Source organism: Marmota monax, unplaced genomic scaffold (assembly GCF_021218885.2).
Source record: "Marmota monax isolate L192 unplaced genomic scaffold, Marmota_monax_Labrador192_F-V1.1 WCK01_AAM20220418_F8-fsc00659, whole genome shotgun sequence".
NCBI lineage: Eukaryota > Metazoa > Chordata > Mammalia > Rodentia > Sciuridae > Marmota > Marmota monax.
In genome coordinates this window covers 157,913-175,128 of record NW_026692060.1, presented here as the reverse complement: position 1 = coordinate 175,128, position 17,216 = coordinate 157,913, and the positions used below count along the sequence as shown (strand labels likewise).

Here is a 17,216-nt window from a genome sequence, read left to right as displayed (position 1 = left end):
ATTGGAAAGAGAACAAAGATGGCAAGATGGATGAGGTGAAGGTCTCTTCCTCTTTGGATGTGTTAAGGAGGGATCCCATTACACTCTCTTTACCAACTCCCCACTTGTTTTTCAGTAAGTACTAAGGCCATTGGCTGAATAAGAGTATTCCTAGATTGTGAAGGTAGAACTGTGATCTCTACTAATGTTTCTCAAAGTTTTTTGATATACAGTATTTCTTCCTACTCTTTCTCTCCCCATATCAAAGCTTTTTTCTGCTGTAGTCACTTCTGACCAGACATACATAAGGACTGTGCCGCTAATACTATGGAAAATCCAATATCTAAAGAAGCCCTCTCCCTTGGGCCTTATGAAACATGTCAAACAGAATATATCTTTTTAAGTTTAGGTTACCTCAAATTTTGTAAAAACCTACTTAATCTGTTATTAATTGTGGTGATAATATTAAAATCCCATAAAGATTTAAAATTTATGCATTTTTAATTAATTTATTTTGGGAATATAATCACCTATGATACATGAAGTCGGACATATTTTCTGGTTTTATTTGTGAAATGTAACAAAATAAAGGAATACATAATTTTTGATTTAATAAAGGTAAAATTCAATGTAAGAGAATGTGTCTCTTTCTTTTCTGTGTTGGTCCATTTTCTGTTCTTTTAATATAATACCGAATCTGGGTAAATTATAAAGAAAAGATTCATTTATCTCACAGTTCTGAAGACAGGTAAGTTCTAGGTTATGATGCCTGAATTTTTGGTGAGGGTTTCATGCTGAATCTGCTCATAGCAGAGAAGCAGTAGGAGAAATTGTCCAGTGAAGAAAGTGTGAACACATGTGTGACACCCTTCATAACAACCCACTTTCTAGAAAATGACTCATTTTCCAAGGGCCCAGAATTTACTTCTTCATTCAGGCTCAGTCCAAGGAGAAAGGCACTAATTCTTTTTAATGACTTAAAGACCTCATCTCAAAATACTACTGCTCTATGGAATAATATTTCAACTTGAGTTTTGTTGGGGAAAATCCACATTTAAACCATAGTACTATATAGCCCCTCTGTCTATAATTCAGAGTCTGAGAGGTTGTATCTACTTGATTTCTTCTTTTGGGAAGAAATTTAGCAAATGTGAACATTTGAGGTCCCTGGAAATGAGGTGTTTCCCTCATCTATCACTCTGATAATCTGAGGAAGAAATAGGGCCTCCTTGACAGCCTAATGCCTTTGTAGCAGAGGAAATCTCAGGGCAGTGACTTCTATACATTTTTCTTTATAGCCCAGGATTCTTGTATTATAAACCAAAACTCATGCTTTCATACCATACCATCCAATATGTTATTTTTTGAAGTCTCATTGTTTTTACATCCTAAAACCATAATTAGTATCTATTGGACAAAATCATCTTTGATACTGATCTGTGTAAAAGGGAGGTTCCAGAAAAGTCTACCAAAGCTAGAAAGAATCAATAGAGGCTTCAGGGTGACTAATTTTCACTGGATGGGGTGTGGGGAATGTGGCCATCTTTGCTCTTGCAGTTCATGCTGTGTATGTGGCATTACTTAAGAAGCAGCCCCAAGGAAGAGTCCTGGGTCTCTTTTGGGAAAGCATAAGATTGATGTGACAAAAATAAAACCAAAACTTACTTTCTTTCTTTCTTTCTTTCTTTCTTTCTTTCTTTCTTTCTCTTTTTTTTAAACAGAAATGGAACGCAGGGACAGTTTACCACTGAACCACATCTTCAGCCCTTTTAAATATTTTAATTACAGATAGAGTCTTTCTGTATTGCTTAGGGTCTCACTAAATTGCGGAGGCTTGGTTTGGACTTCTGATACTCTTGCCTCAGCCTCAGGAACTGGGATTATAGGTGTGGGCCACCTCAGCTGGTGAGGAAAACAAAATTTCTAAAGTAAATCCCTCTCCACATGGGAGAATAAAACTAAAGCAAAAGTCAGAAAGAAAAATGTTTATAAATGTTCAAAAACACATACTAAAATAATCACATATGATGTCAACCTCTTTCCATTCTTAAAGGTGAAAAATAAAAGAACAAAACTGAAAATCTTTAGATATAATCTGAATTTGGGGATTCAATTTATTTTTTTTTTTCAAAACATTACACAATTCTTTATTATTAAATGAGAAAATCTCATTTGTTACATGGTCACATTGCTAGTCAGAGAAATGCTGCAGTGATGAAGAAAGTCAATGTTGGATCAACCAAAGTCCTCATTTCTACAACATTCATTTACAAAGAAATAATGTTCAACCCAGCCCAACAAAACATTCTTGGTTTTCTTCATATTGAAGTCCCCCAAATAAACCATCTTCTAAAGGGGTATTTCACTACATAAATTATAGTTCTTCATTTTTACAATTCACCCCAAACTGTATGAGAGATGTATCACACTAAAAATTCTAAAGGTGTTAGGAAATCCTTCACACATCATCATCATCTGATGTGTCACTGCTACTTGTCTCTGTGTCATCATTCTCAATTGTGGGTTTGAAAGTGCTGTTTTTCCAGCGTCCAAACTTGAAGTCACAGATCAGGCCATTTTTCAAAATATCATTTTTTTCTCAGACCATTCTTCTGCAACTGTTCACTAATAACTTGGAATTCTCTCATTTCATCCTCAGTTAAGGGAGCACATGTTTCATCATTTTCACTGTCTTCCTGCCAGCCCATTTCCTTTAACAATCTGTGTTCTGCCTCAAGTGAACTGGAAAGAACATCAGTTTGTGGAAAGGTTGAAGACTGAATGATCTGTTGGGAAATCACTGTGGCATTGCCATTCTCTTGTGGAATTTCATTTTCATCAAAGTTTCTGTTTATATCCCTTTCTTGGTGAGTACTATTGCTGTTATGCAAATTAAATGAGTCTTCATCCTTCTCTGAGACATCATGGCTTTCATCTTCATGTTCTTCTACTCTGTCCCTTTTCAATGCTTTCAAAAATTCACTCTTCTTATCAGTGCGCATTCATGTCAGTTTGGTTAGAGGAGGCTGCTGATTAAGTTTGTCAACAGGTGAAGAGGAATTGGGACAATTACACTCTTTCACTGAATTTGGTGATGGACTAAAATTCTTGACAGTTGATTAAAAGCATTAAAGTTGCCAACACCATATGAAGATTCATGAGGGAAAGAAGTCCCAACCTTATTTTCTTTAGTTTGGCTTTTCCACTGTGTAAGTTTTGTAGGTGGAGCAGCAGTTTTAGGCACTAAGCCTTTATAAACACTCAGACCAGTTCCATTCTTAACTGGCTGTGACTGAAGATTTCCTACCACAGGGAATCCAGATAGCTGTAAGTCTTTTGTATTACCTTTCTTAATGACCAGCATCCTTGGAGCTCTAGATTTAGGATTCAGAGGATATTCTAAGAGAGGAGCTTGGGAGATTTTTTTGGTTGGGTATGTGTGTGTCTGGGCGTGTAGGCCCCATACACCTGCAGCTAATGATTTATTCTGATTTGGTTCTCTCTCATATTCAGGATTTAAAGATGGAAAATCCTCAGCCTCAAACTGTTTCCATTCTCTTTTATCTTCTTTCCTTCGGGTTTCATTGTCAGGTATGTTGTTTTCATGTAGACCTTGGCTTTTTCCAGAACGGAAAATACTGCTACGAGAATGGGAATTTCCACCATGGTATCCTCCTCCATGATTTATGTTTTCAGTACCATTTCTGCCATGCCTACGCCATCCATTTTTTCTTTCCTTCGAAAATTACCTCCATTAGAACGTCCAATACCAGAATCAAAGCCATCTGAAGAATTGTGTCTTCGACGATTCACATCATAACGATTTTCCGTCCATGAAAAATTTTCAGAATGCTTCTCAAAATTCAGTAATGACTTTGTTGATGATGGTGGAGTAGGAAAATTAAGCCAGGCTGTAGCAAAGTCATGCTGCGCCATTTAGGTCCAGTCTCTCCAAGTCAGTGAAATAAGGCTTCAACACCTCATGGCAAGTCCAAATTCCAACAGGACTGCCCACGAAGGTGTTGGTTCTTTCTCTGTAATCTTTATGTTTTCCAGTTTGTTTTTTTTATTTTGTATCCTCTGAAATATCCAAGTTCTTTGAAGATGCTTAACCTATGACTATTTGACATAGAGTTATTTCAAGTCAGCTACCCATACTTCTGTTTTAAAGTTTTCATATGGCTATCTCCAGAATTAGCCAAGTTCCTCAGATTTAAGATCAAAGTCTTCTTTATTATTCCATGTACTTGTAACTGTTGTACTTATCCACTCCAGATGAAATATCCAACTTATGATCCAAAAAGCAGAAACGAACAGAAAATTTCACATCTGAAGAGTATTCCTAAACAGCAGCACATAAAAAGACACAAATAGCTATCTCAATATTACCATGCTGGTGGAAATTTCCACGTAAGTAAAAGATAAAAAGAAAAAAACTCTGTATTCTTTCAATGTCTTCATTTAGAAAAGTTGTCCCATTGTGACATGAAAAGGGCTGACATCAAAAACTCCTAAAAGTTTTAATAAAGGTAAAAATAAATGGCCATGAAACTTTAGCAATACTCAAAACAGTAATTTGAAGCTGCTGAAACTACTCAGTACACAATCAAACATATCTTACAGTTTGGCTGAAGAACAACAACAGGATGGGGGGGCCAAAAATGTCACCAGCTGAAATACTTTTAACCAGTTATATAATCCGTTTGAACCAAAATACTGAAGAAATGCCTGGGTCTCTTTTTAAGTAGTTTGTAGAATCTGTTCACTACTATCAATTCACTTCAGAGATGATTCTTGCCAATTTTAATAAACTTCAGGGGCAAAATTATCCAAAAACATTGTAATTCCAAAATGGCCACTTGAAATATCCGGGGCCTTTTACACAAAACCTAGAAGATGATCTTCATATCTGAATAATTCAATCACCTTCTGCCCCACCAGAGGTGTCCCTGGCCTGGTGGTGCCACTGCGCTGGATCCCGGGAGAAGGTTTTCAGTACTTTGAATAATCCCCTTTGGCCACTTTTCCCTCCCCCACAACCATCTTTTTTTTTTTTTAAGTCAGTAACCCTGGGCAAGACTCTAAATGTTTGTTTATGAAGATTAGAGAAGGGATTACATCAAAATTTTCTACCTGAAAACTAACTACCCACACATCCAAACCACTCACACTAATCTAATCGCCCATGCTAATCTAGTTACCTACACTATTTAGCTAACACTGATTGGAAACACTCTGAATGCAATCAAGGAAGAAGTGGGTGTGGTCTTCAGGGACTCAATAAAAGTGCACTCCAGGAGACCAGCTCATTCTTCTCCAGAGTAGAGTTTGAAGCTCACCTGGCTGAATGACATCAAAATCGACCTCCTCCACACCTTGAGTGCCTGATACTGAAGCTTAATTCATATTTTCAATTCTGCAGCAAGAACTGCTGAAACCATAGAGTAATTCTTAAGGTACATATACAATTGCCACATGAGCTGTAGCTACTACTTTCCCAAACAAAATCAAATGTAATCTCGTAGTTTAAACTTTTTTTCTTTTCTTTTTTATTTCTATTTATTTATTTATTATTGTACTGGAGACTGAATTCAGAGGCACTGGACCACTGAGCCACATCCCCATTTCTATTTTGGATTCCATTTAGAGACAGGGTCTCACTCAGTTGCTTAGAGTCTTGCTTTGACTGAGGCTGGTGAGGAACTTGCACTGCTTCTGTCTCAGGTGTGTGCTACCATCCCAGTGCTCCTACATAGTTTATAAGCACTCTGAAACTAGTTCTCAGATAATGTATAATTTTTTACCTGTAAATCCAATAATATTTTTAGGAATATTCTATCTCTTCCATTCTTAGAAGTTCAACTATAGTAGAAATGAGAACCCTGATTTTTTGCTAAATAAAAACTGTAAAGAAGTCTTTGTTTTCTGGAGCAGATTAAAATAATCACATATTTTCACAGTATGAAAGGTGCTTGATAATAGTTCAGACTTGTATAGAGAGCTACTCACTTAAATATTTGATTTATTTGCATTCTTAAATCAAATATTTCTTTATTTACTCAGTTTGTTCTGTTTTGTTTTTTTTTAATTTTTTATTGTTGGCTGTTCAAAACATTACATAGTTCTTGATATATCATATTTCACACTTAGTGGGTTATGAGCTCCCATTTTTACCCCATATACAGATTGCAGAATCACATCTGTTACACATCCATTGATTTACATATTGCCATACTAGTGTCTGTTGTGTTCTGCTGCCTTTCCTATCCTCTACTATCCCCCCTCCCATCCCCTCCCCTCCCCTCTTCTCTCTCTGCCCCCTCTACTGACATTCATTTGTCCCCCTTGTATTATTTTTCCCTTTCCCCTCACTTCCTCTTGTATGTACTTTTGTATAACTCTGAGGGTCTCCTTCCATTTCCATGCAATTTCCCTTCTCTCTCCCTTTCCCTCCCACCTCTCATCCCTGTTTAATGTTAATCTTCTTCTCATGCTCTTCGACCCTACTCTGTTCTTAGTTACTGTCCTTATATCAAAGAAGACATTTGGCATTTGTTTTTTAGGGATTGGCTAGCTTCACTTAGCATAATCTGCTCTAATGCCATCCATTTCCCTGTAAATTCTATGATTTTGTCATTTTTTAATGCAGAGTAATACTCCATTGTGTATAAATGCCACATTTTTTTTTATCCATTCATCTATGGAAGGGCATCTAGGTTGGTTCCACAGTCTTGCTATTGTGAATTGTGCTGCTATGAACATCGATGTAGCAGTGTCCCTGTAGCATGCTCTTTTTAGGTCTTTAGGGAATAGACCGAGAAGGGGAATAGCTGAGTCAAATGGTGGCTCCATTCCCAGCTTTCCAAGAAATCTCCATACTGCTTTCCAAATTGGCTGCACCAATTTGCAGTCCCACCAGCAATGTACAAGTATACCCTTTCCCCACATCCTCGCCAGCACTTGTTGTTGTTTGACTTCATAATGGCTGCCAATCTAACTGGAGTGAGATGGTATCTTAGGGTGGTTTTGATTTGCATTTCTCTGACAGCTAGAGATGGTGAGCATTTTTTCATGTACTTGTTGATTGATTGTATGTCCTCCTCTGAGAAGTGTCTGTTCAGGTCCTTGGCCCATTTGTTGATTGGGTTGTTTGTTCTCTTATTGTCTAATTTTTTGAGTTCTTTGTATACTCTGGATATTAGGGCTCTATCTGAAGTGTGAGGAGTAAAGATTTGTTCCCAGGATGTAGGCTCCCTATTTACCTCTCTTATTGTTTCTTTTGCTGAGAAAAAACTTTTTAGTTTGAGTAAGTCCCATTTGTTGATTCTAGTTATTAACTTTTGTGCTATGGGTGTCCTATTGAGGAATTTGGAGCCTGACCCCACCGACTGTAGATTGTAGCCAACTTTTTCTTCTATCAGACGGCGTGTCTCTGATTTGATATCAAGCTCCTTGATCCATTTTGAATTCACTTTTGTGCATGGCGAGAGAAAGGGATTCAGTTTCATTTTGTTGCATATGGATTTCCAGTTTTCCCAGCACCATTTGTTGAAGATGCTATCCTTCCTCCATTGCATGCTTTTAGCCCCTTTATCAAATGTAAGATAGTTGTAGTTTTGTGGATTGGTTTCTGTGTCCTCTATTCTGTACCATTGGTCCACCCGCCTGTTTTGGTACCAGTACCATGCTGTTTTTGTTACTATTGCTCTGTAGTATAGTTTGAAGTCTGGTATCGCTATACCGCCTGATTCACACTTCCTGCTTAGCATTTTTTTTTTTTGCTATTCTGGGTCTTTTATTTTTCCATATGAATTTCATGATTGCTTTCTCTATTTCTACAAGAAATGCCGTTGGGATTTTGATTGGCATTGCATTAAACCTATAGAGAATTTTTGGTAATATCGCCATTTTGATGATGTTAGTTCTGCCTACCCATGAACAGGGTATATATTTCCATCTTCTAAGATCTTCTTCTATTTCTCTCTTTACGGTTCTCTAGTTTTCATTGTATAAGTCTTTCACCTCTTTTGTGAGGTTGATTCCCAATTATTATTTTTTTTTGAGGATATTGTGAATGGAGTGTTGTCCTCATTTCCATTTCAGAGGATTTGTTGCTGATGTACAGGAATGCCTTTGATTTATGCATGTTGATTTTATATCCTGCCACTTTGCTGAATTCATTTATTAGCTCTAATAGTTTCTTTGTACACCCTTTTGGGTCTGCTAGGTATAGAATCATGTCAACCACAAATAGTGATAATTTAAGTTCTTCTTTTCCTATTTTTGTGCCTTTAATTTCTTTCATCTGTCTAATTGCTCTGGCCAGTGTTTCGAGAACTATGTTGAACAGAAGTGGTGAGATAGGGCATCCCTGTCTTGTTCCAGATTTTAGAGGGAATGCCTTCAATTATTCTTCATTCAGAATGATGCCAGCCTGAGGCTTAGCGTAGATTGCTTTTACAATTTTGAGGTAAGTTCCTGTTATCCCTAGTTTTTCTAGAGTTTTGAACATAAAGGGATGCTGTACTTTGTCGAATGCTTTTTCCGCATCTATCGAGATGATCATATGGTTCTTATTTTTAAGTCTATTGATGTGGTGAATAACATTTATTGATTTCCGTATATTGAACCAGCCTTGCATCCCAGGGATGAATCCTACTTGATCATGGTGCACAATTTTTTTGATATGTTTTTGTATCCGATTCGCCAGAATTTTATTGAGGATTTTTTGCATCTAGGTTCATTAGAGATATTGGTCTATAGTTTTCTTTCTTTGAAGTGTCTTTGTCTGCTTTAGGAATCAGGGTGATGTTGGCCTCATAGAATGAATTTGGAAGTTCTCCCTCTTTTTCTATTTCCTGAAATAGCTTGAAAAGTATTGGTATTAGTTCCTCTTGAAACGTTTTGTGAAACTCTGCTGTGTACCCATCCGGTCCTGGGCTTTTCTTAGTTGGTAGTCTTTTGATGTTTTCTTCTATTTCCTCAATTGATATTGGTCTGTTTAGGTTGTCTATATCCTCCTGACTCAATCTGGGCAGATCATATGACTTAAGAAATTTATCTATGCCTTCACTATCTTCTATTTTATTGGAGTATAAGGATTCAAAATAATTTCTAATTATCTTCTGTATTTCTGAAGTGTCTGTTGTTATATTGCCTTTTTCATCCCATATGCTAGTAATTTGAGTTCTCTCTCTTCTTCTCTTCGTTAGCATGGCTAAGGGTCTGTCGATTTTGTTTATTTTTTCAAAGAACCAACTTTTAGTTTTGTCAATTTTTTCAATTGTTTCTTTTGTTTCAATTTCATTAATTTCAGCTCTGATTTTAATTATTTCTTGCCTTCTACTTCTTTTGCTGTTGTTTTGCTCTTCTTTTTCTAGGATTTGGAGATGAAGTATGAGATCATTTATTTGTTGGTTTTTTCTTTTTTTAAGGAATGAACTCCAAGCAATGAATTTTCCTCTTAGAACTGCTTTCAATGTGTCCCATAGATTCTGATATGTTGTGTCTGTGTTTTCATTTATCTCTAAGAATTTTTTAATTTCCTCCTTGATGTCTTCTATAACCCATTGATCATTCAGTAACCTATTGTTCATTCTCCAAGTGATGCATGCTTTTTCCTTCCTTCTTTTATCATTGATTTTCAGTTTCATTCCATTATGATCAGATAAGATGCATGGTATTATCTCTACTCCTTTATATTGTCTAAGAGTTGCCCTTTGACATAATACATGATCTATTTTTGAGGAGGATGCATGTGCTGCTGAGAAAAAAGTGTAACTGCTTGATGTTGGGTGGTATATTCTATATATGTCAATTAAGTCTACGTTATTAATTGTGTTATTGAGTTCTATAGTTTCCTTATTCAACTTTTGTTTGGAAGATCTGTCCAGTGGTGAGAGAGGTGTGTTGAAGTCTCCCATGATTATTGTATGGTGGTCTATTAGACTCTTGAACTTGAGAAGAGTTTGTTTGATGAACATAGCTGCACCATTGTTTGGGGCATATATATTTATGATTGTTATGTCTTGTTGGTGTATGGTTCCCTTGAGCAGTATGTAGTGTCCCTCTTTATCCCTTTTGATTAACTTTGGCTTGAAATCTATTTTATTTGATATGAGTATGGACACTCCTGCTTGTTTCCGAAGTCCATATGAGTGATATGATTTTTCCCAACCTTTCACCTTCAGCCTATGTATGTCTTTTCCTATCAAATGCGTCTCCTGTAGGCAGCATATTGTTGGGTCTTGTTTTGTGATCCATTCTAGTAGCCTGTGTCTCTTGATTGGTGAGTTTAAGCCTTTAACATTTAGGGTTATTATTGAGATATGGGTTGTTCTTCCAGCCATATTTGTTTATTTATGTTACTAAACATGGTTTGTTTTCCTCTTTTGTTTATTTTTCCCCCCTTTACTGTCCTACCTCCCACTGTTGGTTTTCATTGTTATTTTCCATTTCCTCTTCCTGTAATGTTTTGCCAAGGATGTTTTGAAGAGATGGTTTTCTAGCTGCAAATTCTTTTAACTTTTGTTTATCGTGGAAGGTTTTCATTTCATCTTCCATCCTGAAGCTTAATTTCGCTGGAAACACAATTCTTGGTTGGAACCCATTTTCTTTCAGTGTTTGAAATATGTTATTCCAGGATCTTCTAGCTTTTAGAGTCTGTGTTGAAAGATCAGCTGTTAACCTGATTGGTTTACCCCTAAATGTAATCTGCTTCCTTTCTCTTGTAGCTTTTAAAATTCTCTCCTTATTCTGTATGTTGGGCATCTTCATTATAATGTGTCTAGGTGTGGATCTCTTATGATTTTGCACATTCAGCATCCTGTAGGCTTCTAGGATTTGGGATTCAGTCTCATTCTTCAAGTCTGGAAAGTTTTCTCATATTGTTTCATAGAATAGATTGCTGATTCCTTTGGTTTGGGCCTCTATACCTTCGTGTATCCCAATGACTCTTAAGTTTGGTCTCTTTATGTTATCCCATATTTCTTGGATGTTCTCCTCATTGTTTCTTAACAGTCTTGCTGAGCTGTCTATGTTCTTTTCAAGTTGAAATACTTTGTCTTCATTGTCTGATGTTCTATCTTCTAAGTGTTCTACTCTGCTGGTAGTATTCTCAATTGAGTTTTTAAGTTGGTTTATTTTTTATTTATTTATTTATTTTTTTTGATTTTTAAAATTTTTTTATTCCAATTTGTTATATATGACAGCAGAATGCATTACAATTCATATTATACATACAGAGCACAATTTTTCATATCTCTGGTTGTATTCAAAGCATATTCATACCATTCGTGTCTTCATACATGTACTTAGGGTAATGATGTCTATCTCATTCCACCATCTTTTTTACCCCCAAGCCTCCTCCCTTACCCTCCCCACCCCTTGGCTCTATCTAGAGTTTGTCTAATCCTCCCATTCTCCCCATCCCAAACCCATTATGCATCAGCCTCCTTATATCAGAGAAAACATTCAGCATTTGTTTTTGGAGGATTGGCTAACTTCACTTAGCATTATATTCTCCAGCTCCATACATTTATCAGCAAATGCCATGATTTTATTCTCTCTCTTTTTTTTTGCTGAGTAATATTCCACATTTTCTTTATGCATTCATCTACTGAAGGGCATCTTGGTTGGTTCCACAGTTTAGCTATTGTGAATTGTGCTGCTATAAACATCGATGTGGCTGTGTCTCTGTAGTTTGCTGTTTTTAAGTCCTTTTGGTAGAGACCAAGGAGTGGGAAAGCTGGGTCAAATGGTGGTTCCATCCCCAGTTTCCAAGGATTCTGTATACTGCTTTCCATATTGGCTGTACCAATTTGCAGTCCCACCAGCAGTGTATGAGTGTGCCTTTTTCTTCTCATCCTCACCAAAACTTATTGTTGTTTGTATTCTTAATAGCTGCCATTCTGACTGGAGTGAGATGAAATCTTAGAGTAGTTTTGATTTGCATTTCTATAATTGCTAGAGATGTTAAACATTTTTTCATATATTTGTTGATTGATTGTATATTATTTTCTGAGAGGTGTCTGTTCAGTTCCTTGGCCCATTTATTGATTGGGCTATTTGTTTTTTTGGTGTTTAGCTTTCTGAGTTCTTTATATACCCTAGAGATTAATGCTCTGATGTGCAAGTAGTAAAAATTTGCTCCCAAGATGTAGGCTCTCTATTCACCTCACTGATTGTTTCTTTTGGGGAGAAGAAGCTTTTTAGTTTGAATACATCCCATTAATTTATTATTTTTTTTATTGGTTGTTCAAAACATTACAAAGCTCATGACATATCATCTTCCTTACATTTGATTCAAGTGGGTTATGAACTCCCATTTTTTACCCCAAATACAAGTTGCAGAATCACTTCGGTTACTCATCCACATTTTTACATAATACCATATTAATGACTGTTGTATTCTGCTACCTTTCCTATCCCCTACTATCCCCCCTCCCCTTCCCTCTCATCTTCCCTCTCTACCCCATCTGCTGTTGTTTAATTCTCTCCCTTGTTTTTTTCCCCTTTCCCCTCACAAACTCTTATATGCAATTTTGTGTAATGTGGTGAGCCATTCTTATAGACCGTGGCCGCCATTAGAAGATGGCGCCGGCTTCCACTGTGGCCTGTGATAAACAACTCCTTTTTTGGAGAGTTGGCACGCAATCCCTTACCACCCTAAGAGAGAGATCCACGTGGCAGCTTGGGATTGGTATGCGGGAGGCTTTATTAGGCTGTGCTTGGGTGCTCGGCGGGGGGGTCACTAGAAGATGATACATGAAACAAGGCCTGAATAAACTGCTGAAAGAAGAATCCTGTGTCGTGTTTTCCCTTGCCGGTGAGGGGTCGCGACAATTGGTGGCCCGGACGGGGAATTATATTCCTCAAACCCAGGATCCAGAACTTTCAGCAGTCAGGGTGGTGCACCGGTAAGTTCCCAGGTAAAGTGGGAATCCGCAAGCAAATAGTGGGGGGCTCTCTCTGTAAATAGAGAGAGAGCGGGAAAAAGGGACGCTCCCCTGTAAAAGGAAGAGAGCGGGGAATTCATAGAACGGAACGCTCCCCTGTAAAAGGAAGAGAGCAGGGAATTCATAGAACGGAACACTCCCCTGTAAAAGGAAGAGAGCGGGGATTTTTGTACTTTCACTTTCTTTATAGCTTTAAAAACATTATGGGTGTTGCTTCTTCAAGCCCAATTTTGTTGGCCCTAGATGGGTTGTTACATTCAAAAGGACTTAAGATAAAGCAGAGTACTTTGCAGATGTTTTTAAGAGAAGCTGATATAGCGGCTCCTTGGTTTGCTTTTTCAGGGAGTCTTACGATTCCTAGCTGGGACAAATTAGGGAAAGATCTAGATTTCGCTCGTGAGCAAGGCACCTTAGAGGGTGGTGTTATACCACTTTGGAAGTTAGTTAGAGGATGTATAACAGATGGTAAATGCCAGGAAGCTGTGAGTGAGGGTCAAGCTATTCTTGAGCAACTGCATGAGGAAAAATCTGAAGGATCATGTAGTGAAGTGGCAGAGAGTATTAAAAGTAACAGTAGTGAGAAGGCAAAAGAGCCTGAAGATAAAAATAGGAGAAGGCTCTACCCAGACTTGACCGAATTAAAAACGCCTGAGAACACAAGCGACTCAGAGAGTTCTGAGGACCTTGATATATTGTTACAACAACTACATAAGATAAAAATGAAAAAGAAGAAAAAGGAGACACAGGGCACGCAGGCCTACTGTAAGAAGGGGAAGGGAGTTAACATCGGTCAACAAAACTCTGACGAGGAGGAGGTAGAATATCTAGAAGAAGATATGGTGCCGATTGCCCCACCTCCGTATGTGGGGGGGAGCCAAGGCTCCGGGAGATCTTTTCATGCACAAGTTTGGAGGACAGTTAATACAGATATGGGACTTGCATACCCTGTATTTCAGGACAATAACAGGGGAAGATATCATGAGCCTTTAGACTTTAAGATAGTTAAAACCTTGGCAGAATCTGTCCGCACTTATGGCATAGATGCCGCTTTCACTCTCACTCAGGTGGAGGGACTTACTAGATTTTTCATGACTCCCTCAGATTGGGCTAGTCTAGTCCGCGCTTGTGTTTCCCCAGGGAAATATTAGGAGTCCAAAGTTGGCTGTTTAATGTTTCTGGCAGTACCCAAGACTCGGAGCGAGGTAGGAGACTTAAAATTACTTCACACAATTCACAATTGTTTAATGCTACATTACCCTCCGCAGCAGTCTGTCTCCAATCTCCGTTCCTGTTTCTTTTGGCTAATGTTACATTACAGGGGATGCTTAATTGTTCTAATACTACCTGTTACTTGTCTGAGTGTTGGAATGGATCCTGGCCTATGGCAGTGATTATAAAAATTCCAACTTTTGTCCCGATCCCGGTTACTGCAGATCCAGAGTCATTTCCTATTGTTGAACTGATTAGAGCCTATAGAGATTTTGGAATTACGGCAGCTATAGTGACAGCTGTGGCAGTGTCTGCTGCTGCAGCAGTTACAGCTGGAGTAGCCATGGCCAGCCAAGTACAAACTGCTGCTACTATTAATCAGGTTATTCAACAAACATCCACCATACTTGAATCTCAAAGTAGAATTAATCAACACATTTTATCTGGGATTCTGGCTGCTAATCAAAGGATAGATCTGCTTCAAGCTCAAGTTGAGGAATTGTCTGACCTAGTACATTTGGGTTGTATTGATCAACGTGCACATTTATGTATAACCTCTGTCAGATTTAATGATTCCAGAAATGCCTCCCGCATCATCGGAGAATATCTATCCGGAACCTGGTCCATGGAAGCAGAAAACTTGATCCAGTCTCAACTAACTCAGATTGCTGTTTTGAATAGTACCCATGTCGAACCAGTGACTTTGGGTCAATTCACCAGTTGGCTATCCTCTGCCTTTTCCTTTTTTAAGGAATGGGTGGGAGTGGGCATTTTTGGGGCAATGTGTTGCTTCGGTGTTGTACTTTGTGGCTTCTCTGTCGCCTTAAAGCTCGCCATGCGCAAGAGAAAGCTATGATTGTACAGGCTCTTGCGGCCTTAGAAAATGGCATTTCTCCACAAATCTGGCTTGCACAGCTTAAACAATGATTTCTGGGCAGGGCCATTGCACCCTAAGTTAGTTTCACATTGCACTGGGATTGGCATGTCCTCTTCCTTATTCTCTCCCAGTGCTGAATAGCCCTTGCACTCTGCAGGTCTTGTTACCATTGCACGCAGATGGGTTTCAGGACTGGTCTTTCTTCTCGGCTATAGACCTTTTACCTTCCTCTAGGGTTTAGGGATGGTGTTGCCAACTTAAATTTTGTCATTACTACCAGGCTACTTGTGTTATCCTACTTCTCACCGTCGTCACGATGCAGGATGCGAGGCAAGGCACTGCACTTGAGTGATCCCTCAACGGACCTCAAGGAAAGCATGTCCTATTGCATGCGGGTTTGACGTCCACGCCCCGCCCTACGAAAAAAGGCGTCGGCTGATATGGGACCAGGTCTAGGGAAGGGCCCTCCTTAGGACTGAACCATACACTGCAGCCACTTCTGCACAGTGGGATAGGACCTCTACTTTCGCCTGCATTGTTTTATAAAATAGAAGGGGGAACTGTGGTGAGCCATTCTTATAGACCGTGGCCGCCATTAGAAGATGGCGCCGGCTTCCACTGTGGCCTGTGATAAACAACTCCTTTTTTGGAGAGTTGGCACGCAATCCCTTACCACCCTATGAGAGAGATCCACGTGGCAGCTTGGGATTGGTATGCGGGAGGCTTTATTAGGCTGTGCTTGGGTGCTCGGCGGGGGGGTCACTAGAAGATGATACATGAAACAAGGCCTGAATAAACTGCTGAAAGAAGAATCCTGTGTCGTGTTTTCCCTTGCCGGCGAGGGGTCGCGACAGTGTAACAATGAGGGTCTCCTTCCATTTCCATAGTTTCCCTTCTCTCTCCCTTTCTCCCCCACTCATCTCTGTTTAATGTTAATCTTTTCCTCCTGCTCTTCTTCCCTGTTCTGATCTTAGTTGCTCTCTTTATATCAAAGAAGACATTTTTTTAAATTTTTTATTTATTTATTTATTATTTATTTATTGCTTCCTGCATTTCTAGGATTTCTGTTTGTTTGTTTTTTATAACCTCTATCTCCCTGTATAGTTGATCTTTTGCTTCCTGGATTTGTTTGTGTAATTCATTGTCGAAGTGATCTTTCATTGTCTGATTTTGCTGTCTAATGTCTTCCTTGAGACTCCAGATCATCTGAAGCATGCATATCCTGAATTCTTTATCTGACACTCCATCTGCTGCAGCTATTACCTCTTCTAAAGTTGAGTTGACCTGCATTGCTTGTGGTCCTTTCTTTCCTTGTCTTTTCATACTGCTCATGTTTTTTTCTGCTTGGTGAAACTGTTTTGTTTTTGAAATTTTCCCCCTATATATTTATATTGCTCTTGTATAGTTGAAAATCTCCCTTGCAGGGGTGGGCGGCGGCTGTGCTCCTCCTCCAATTGGGGTGATCTGTCTACCAGGCGGCCCGTCAGCGTGGTAGACAGATCACCCCAATGGGAGTCCAGTGTTCTAACCTCTACTCATTAGCTGTGTCCTTGGGTTGGTTAATTTCCACAAACTTCAGTGTTTTCCTCTGTAAAATGAGCATAATTACCCCCATTAAATAAAGATAATTACCTTTCTTACTTTGGATGACTGTTGAGAGAACTGAGATTAAATCTGCATACTTGGTGTTTAGTAGACTCCTAGATTTTTTTCATTTTGTTTTGTTTTATTTTGGTACTAGGGATTGAACCCAGGAGTACTCTACCACTGAGCTATATCTTCAGTCCTTTTTTTTTTCAGTCCTTTTTATTTTATTTTAAAATGTTGAGGCAGGATCTCTCTAAGTTGCCAAGGATGGCCTTGAATTTGTAATTCTCCTGCTCAGCTCCCGGAGTCTCTGGGGTTATAGGTGGGTGCCACTGCATCCTGTCTAGACACTGGCCTTTTTACATTGTAACTTGCATAGACACCTTTCAGGACTGCTGTTTGGTGATTTTACTGCAATATAGCAGCCTTTTCCTGGAAATAACAAAGTAGCAAGAATGCTATAGAATTAATTTTTAAAAGGAAGTTTGAAGTATACTTCTAATTCAACTATTTAAGCTATATTTTTGTACTAGGGATTGAACTCAGGGACACTTTACCATTGAGTTGCATGCCCAACCCTTTTCATTGTTTATTCTGAGATAGTCTCA

At 38.5% G+C, this 17,216-nt stretch overlaps 1 pseudogene; it reads right to left on the bottom strand.

Annotated features, from left to right (window-relative positions):
• Positions 1 to 2,102: 2,102 nt before the first annotated feature.
• LOC124099458 (vasculin-like) lies at positions 2,103 to 4,317 on the bottom strand (annotated as a pseudogene).
• Positions 4,318 to 17,216: the final 12,899 nt, after the last annotated feature.